Source organism: Manacus vitellinus, unplaced genomic scaffold (genome assembly GCF_001715985.3).
Source record: "Manacus vitellinus isolate BGI_N305 unplaced genomic scaffold, ASM171598v3 ctg7180002428250_pilon, whole genome shotgun sequence".
NCBI classification, from domain to species: Eukaryota; Metazoa; Chordata; class Aves; order Passeriformes; family Pipridae; genus Manacus; species Manacus vitellinus.
Genome location: NW_021937706.1, coordinates 31632 through 38452, shown reverse-complemented (window position 1 = coordinate 38452; position 6821 = coordinate 31632). Strand labels below are relative to the sequence as shown.

Here is a 6821-nt window from a genome sequence, read left to right as displayed (position 1 = left end):
TGTATTTCTTGTCATCTTCTCAGTAAATTGTAAGTCTGACTTGTAATCCCTCGGGTGGGTTCATTTCTCCCTCCGGTTTACTTTTAACCCAACACACGATGGGAACATACGATGGTTGCCATGGTAACTGACCGTGGCAAGGGGGCTCAGTGCCATTGCCCACGGCTTCCACTTCTGCAAATTGGCTTCATTCACCTTCTCCTTCAGCAACCTCAGCCACTCGTCGTGGGGGGCCCCACACAGCAGCTTCCCAGCTCCGTGAGGTTCTGCAGCAGCCCAGGGTTCCTTTGGCCCCCCAAGGTCCTGCAGTGTCCCAATGGCCCCTCGATTTCGTGAGGCTCCACAGTGTCCCAGGGTCTCCCTGCTTCCATGAGTTTCCCCAGTGTCCCAGGTTTCCTTTGATTCCACGAGACCCAGAGGTGAAGCAGTGGTCCCTTCATTCCACGAGGTTTTGCAGTGTCCCGAGGGCTCCTTTCTGCTGTCAGGTTCTGCAGAGTCTCAGGTTCCTCTGTTTTCAGGAGTTTCTGCAGTGTCCCGATGTCCTAGTTAGGACAGCTGAGACCAGTTCATCACTGGATGGGTGTAACCCAAAACTGTGTATTCTATAGCCTTCCATGCCATTTCCCAGAAACTGTTATCAATAGAGCATTTACAACATCTGCACATAGAGCCTGACTCCTCAGGCTATAAACTAGGCATTAAGAGGCCTGCAAGATAGGAATATGTTCCTGTCCTCACACCTTTTTATGGAATACCCCACTCTGAGGGAAGGACTGAGCATTCCTACCTGAACTGGAGAATATATAAACTTGGAGTTTTGGAACCTTTTTTACCACTCGTGGGATCCAGAGGAAGACTGCAGCTCATCGCTCTCAACCAGACTGAGACCACCACCCTCAACTGGACTGCAATCCCCACTTTTGACCAGACTGCACCAGCACTCTCACCAACAGGTTTTCCCCTCACCTTTTCCTTTGGACTCAGGGGGCCCAAAGAACACCACTCTGTTCATGCCCCAGGGTGCTGGGTTATATATTTGGGTTTTGTGGGTTAAAACCAATTGTTTGTCTGTATAATTGTACTTATTGTATTATTTTATTAAATTGTTATTCTGACTTATAATCTCTCTTTTGAGTTGAGTTCATTTCCTATTTATTCTTGCTTTGGTTTTCTCCTTCTTTCATATGCTCTAGTTTTATGGGAGAAATTTGCTTGAACCATGCATCACCACAGAATTCCAACATTTTACCGAGGGGAATATCTGGAGGAATATAAGAGTTGTCACCCTTTTTGCCACATCCCCTATCTGGATTTTTGCCCCTCATGGGCACTGGCCTTTTGTGCCCCTTGGGCATTTTCCTTTTGCTTTCCCCCAGTTCCCACATTTACTCACTGGTGAGATTCCTCAGTCTTTCCCTGTGGACTCCTTTCCAGATTATGACATTTCCTTACCCTTTCTTCCCCTCTCGCCTGTCTCTGGACCGTCTCAGGAACCCGATGAACTGTCCCATTCTGGCCACAAATGAAGGGAGTAGATCACCAAACTTCAACGCAGGGGCTTCCCTATCCCTTGCAGCTGCTGGGTTCTCTTGTTCCTCAGCAAACTATACAGATACTTCAAAATGGGGGTCAAAGGCTGCTTCAAAATGGGGTCAAAGGCTGCATAAACTGTAACTTTCTACTCTACTGCTAAACCAATTAGGACTGTAGTACAACTTTTGCAAGAACAGTCTTATTATTACTTATACCAGGCAGGAAGTTTCCAGCACAGGATGAATTGTCTTTGTTAGTCTCTTCTTTATCTTGTGGTTGCTTCACATGTCCTTGGAGGGCTCTAAATTCTGGATTCCATGTGTCCAGATTTTAGTTCCCCCAGGATTTCTTCATTGAAGCTTCTCACGGTTAGTTTGAAACTTAAAGTTTCAGTGATCTCATGATCAAACTCTGACAGTAACTGTCTGTGAAAACAAGCTTGGCACCAAACTGACTGAAGTGGGAAATTTCTTGATCGAGGTGTTTGTTCCCTCTGGAGCCTCCTTCTGCTACGAGGGGATTTCTCTGATGGTTCCCTGTTGGCTTCCATTATCCCAGGAGTCCCTGGTTTATCTCTGTGAGACATCAGCTGTGCTCCAGTGTGGCTGTTCCATCTCAGAGTCACCTCAGAGGGGCCCTCACGGGTACCTTGTCCCTCTAAGTTTTTCATGTTATCCCACAGATTTCATGGAACAAGCCTGATCTTGTACCCCTCCCCCATCATGTCCAGTGTAGAGCCCTGGGACACTGTGGAACCTCATGGAACCAAGGGGCCACTGTGACACCACAGGGCTTCATGGAACCCAAGGGACCCTGGGACACTGTGGGGGCTGATGGGACCAAAGGGACCCTGGGACACTGTGGGGGCTCATGGAACCAAAGGGACCCTGGGACACTGTGGGGGCTCATGGAACCCAAGGGACCCTGGGACACTGTGGGGGTTGATGGAACCAAAGGGACCCTGGGACACTGTCAGGAGCCTCGTGGTGCCCAGGGCTGAGGAATCCCGTGGGTGCAGGTGGCTCAGGGAGCAGCTGCAGTTGGAGCTGTGGGATGAGCTCTGGGTGAGGGGCCTCAGACCAAAGGCCGTGAGCTGCTGACCCTGGAGACACAGCAGGAGCCCAGGACTCAGCAGGAAGAGCGTTTTATGTGCTTGGAGTGTGAGGGAATAAAACCTCGTGGAGTTTTTTTAGGGGGTCCCCCCTTGACGCACCAGCTCAGGCTGTTTTTGTGTTTCTTCACAAGAAATAAATTGTTTTATTGTTTCTAAGACATGAGACTCTGCCATGGGAAACCTGGGGTGGAAGCAGTGAGGAAACCTGGTCTGACTGTGAGAGTGGGGGGTGTGGGGAGTCACAGGGGACCCGTCGGGTCACTGGAGCTGCTGCTGCTGGGAAGGGGCCTGAGTGTCAGCAGTGCCAGTCTGGGCTGGTGGGAGAGTGACTGCCAGGGAGTCTTGGGAATGGTGAGCCTGGGAAGTTTCCTTAAGAGTGTGAGGGGGATCTCGAGTGCAGAGACCCCCAGGAGCCCCCTGAGCCGCTCTGCTCATGGCAAGGATGCAGAGGAGGCAGAGTTACTGAACACCTTTGCACTGACAAGACCTCAGGGATCTCTGGCCCAGGAGACCAGGCTATAGGAATGTTGGAAGGAAGACCTTGCCTTGCTCAAGGAAGATTGGGTCAGAGAACACCTCCAAAAACTCTACACCCACAAGTCCGTGGGACACTTGATGACCTCCTGTCACCAAGGGGACCCTGTGACACTGTGGGACCTCGTGGTTATCAGTCTCTTCCAAACGTTGTGTGCAACTACAGAGAGGCAAAACAGTGGAGCCTGAGTGTGTTGATCCAAACTACTCCCATCTCACCTGAAGATGTCCCTGCTAACAGAGGTCCTGTGTGTTCCCTCTGCTCTCTGGGCACTTGCATCCTTTGAGAGCTGCCCATCACTCTGGTAGCCAAGAGCACAGGGCGGGGGATCCCCTGGAGGGGGAGCAGAGACATCTTTCCTAGATCACCTTGCTCAGAGCCCCATCCAACCTGGCCTTGAATGTTTGCAGGGATGGGGCATCCACCACCTCCCTGCAAATGTCTTCCTGTGTTTCAGCATTCTCACTAGAAAATAGTTCTTCTTTATCTCTGGTCTGGACTTGCACTTTTTTAGTTTAACTCCCTCACCCCCTGTCCTATTAGGACAGGCCCTACTGAACCCTTTGCCCACATGTCTCTAAAAAGCTGCCTTGAAGTACTGGAAGGCCCCAAGGAGGTCTCCCCACAGGCTTTTCTTCTGCAGGCTGAAGAGCCCCCACTCTCTCAGCCTGTCTCCATGCGAGAGGTGCTGCAGCCCTGGGATCCCCTGGGTGGCCTCCTCTGGAAGTGCCCCAAGAGGTGCGTGTCTTTGCTGTGCTGAGGAGCCCATGGAGCTGCAGGAGATGCCAGGGCTGGCAGGGGAATCCCCCCAAGCCATTGCCATTGCGGGTGGGTGCGTTGCAGACAGCCAGAGGAGCCCAGAGCTGGAGGCAGCACTGCAGGGGGGTCTCAGCTGAGCGGAGCAGAGGGGCAGAACCCCGTGGATGTGGGAACACACACACCCAGACAGACACAGAGCATTTGTTTTGCTGCAGGGGTTTATTGATTCTTGCAGGGAAATTGCCAGGGCACCCAGGGGATCAGGGGGGTCCTCCAGGGATGATCATCTCCTCATGCCGCTGGAGGGGGCCAGGACACGGGTGTCACCACCACTTCCAGTCCTGAAAGACAGAGCCCCAAACGTCACCCCCGGTGTCCACAGGGACATGGGAGGGGCCTTGTCCCCACCCTGTCTGTCTGCAGGGAGCTGGGGCAGGAGAAGGGAATTGGATGCTGAGATCCATGTGGCCCCCCAGAGCCCCCCAGCCCGGGATGCTCTGACACCTCCCCGAGCCCCTCCCTGCCCTCCCGGTGAGCCTGGGGGTCTGCAGAGCCCCCAGTGCAAGGCCAGGCTTGGGGGCAGCTCTGTCCAGCTGCCCCGGGACACGGAGCAGGGACAGCCCCCTGCGTGTCCCTCTGCTGTCCCCCAGCTCTGCCCACTGCAGAGGGCTCAGGGACCCCCCAGGGCCCTGCCAGGCTCCTTTGGGGGGCTGAGGAGCCTCCCATATTTCTCACCTGGACATGCAGAGAGGCAGCCGAGCGTCACTGGCGCATCAGCTCCACCTGGTCAGCCACGGGGGGCTGGGGACAAAGGCAGGGTTAGAGACACACTGGGCTGGTTCTGGGACGAACTGGACTGGACTGGGACAAACTGGGCTGAACTGGGACACACTGGGATGTACTGGGGCACACTGGGCAGGACTGGGACACACTGGGATTCTGGGGAGGGTGGTGGCCATGAGAGGGGAGGGTCTGTGCCCAGCAGAACTTGGGGTACCCACCTCAGACCTCTTCACTCGACCGATATCCATGCCTCCCTGGAGAGAGAGTGTGAGGTGTCACTGGTCACTGGGGTGTTCCCAGGCCCAGGAGGGATGGGGGGACTACATTTCCCCCCATTTCCCACACTGGGGACATCTCAACTCCAGGACTTACCCCAACACATCCACCTCCTCCTTGTCCCGAGATTGGCTGGGGAAGGAGAGCAAAGGTTTAAGCAGGATTGGCCCCTGTGGGGCTGGGGGAGAGACACGGGTGTCCCCAGACCCTCCAGCCGCTGGTCTGAGGGGGAAAATCCCTTCTGCTCCCCCCAGCCCCACTGCACCCAGTTTCCCCTGGGATCCCTGTTCCTGCAGGGCCCAGGGTGGGGATGGAGACAAGGAGAGCCAGGGGAATTCAGGGCCTGCAGGAGGGTGGGGGGAGGACGAGGGGACCCAAAGAGGGTGAAGTCGGGGGAATTGGGGATCCCACAGGATGGGCATTGGGGTGTGGAAGGGATGGGACTGTGGGGGATGCAGGTGAGGAGGAAGGGATTGCAGTGGAGGGGACCCAGGGAATGAAGCAGGGCAGGGGTGGGGGCAGGAGAAATGGGGAAGGGGAGAAAAGTGGAAGGGACTGGGAGGGTCTTTGGGACTGAGGGGTCAAGGAAGGGGATTTCTGGACACGAGTGTCATGGGCAATGGGCAAGGGAAAGGATTAGAGGAGAAAGAGGGGAAGAAATGGTGTGGGAATGATGCCCTGTGTGTGTGTGGTGGGGTGGCCTGGGGTGTGTGGGAATAGAGTGGGGGCCCTGAGGAAGGGGCCTCCCCGGTGCACATTGGGGTGGACTGGGGAGCACTGGGATGGCCTGGAGGGTGGTGGCCACCAGAGGGGAGGGTCTGGGCCCAGCACAAGCCCTGGTACCCACCGGGCCGCCGATGACGCCTCCCTGTAGAGAGACAAGGAGACATCACTGGTCACTGGGGTGTCCCCAGTGCCAGGAAGGGATGGGGGCCCAAAGTGCCCCCCACTTCCCACACTGGGTGCCCCCAACTCCCAGACTTACCTCCCCACATTGGACGCTGTCAACCTCAATGGGCTGCAGGAGGAGAGCAAAGGCTTGGTTGGGGTTGGCCTTGTGGGGCTGGGGGGGACACGGGTGTCCCCACCCCCTCCAGCCCCGGCTGCCCCCCGGGCTGAGCGGGGCTCTTTGGGATTGCGGCTCCCAGGCAAGTTGGGGACACCAGTGCAGGGGGAAAGGCAAGGCATTGAGGGCAAAGCCTGGAGGAAAGGCCCTGGGAATGGGCCATGGCAGGGCATTTCCCAGTTGGTGCCAGTTCAGCCTGGCCAGGCCTTGTCCCACTTGAGCCCAGGGTGGAGCTTGGGCCTGTTTGTCCTCCTTGGACTCAACTGGGCTTGGCCCAGTTCCACCCAGTTTGGGTTGGGCCTTTGCCTTGGCTGGGAAAGAGAGGAGATGGTGGGGAGATGCCCAAGGGGACCAAGAGGATGGGATGGGGAGGCCCAAAAAGGTGGGATTTGGGGTCAGAAAGAGCAGGAAGCGTTGGGACTGTGCCAGGATGGAGCCGGGTGCAAGCATCCCGTGAGGAATCAGAGCTGCAGCAGCAGGAGTTGAATTGTGGGAAGGGGAAGGAGAGAGGGAATTGTGGCCAGAAGAAAGTGGCCTGGCCCGGGGCTGGGGGTGCTGGGGAGTGCTGGGGGAGCCCCTGGATTGGGAAGGGGCCCATCCCTGAGCCCATGGCCGTGGCATGGGGGCCTCACCTTGGCATCTGCCGGGGGGCTCAGCAGGATGGTGAAGAGCAGGGCCACGCTGAGCACAGCGACCTTCATCTTCCTCTGGGCCTGGGCAGCGCTGGCTGAGGCTGCACAAGGGCAGGAGCACAT

At 56.3% G+C, this 6821-nt stretch overlaps 1 long non-coding RNA gene across 1 annotated transcript; it reads right to left on the bottom strand.

The window, feature by feature from the left end:
- Window positions 1–4141: 4141 nt before the first annotated feature.
- Window positions 4142–6002, bottom strand: LOC115307720. Its single transcript, XR_003916061.1, has 6 exons — window positions 5986–6002; window positions 5848–5868; window positions 5097–5132; window positions 4943–4978; window positions 4677–4742; window positions 4142–4282 (listed from the first exon to the last, which is right to left on the bottom strand). It is a non-coding gene; the product is annotated as an uncharacterized LOC115307720 (long non-coding RNA).
- Window positions 6003–6821: the final 819 nt, after the last annotated feature.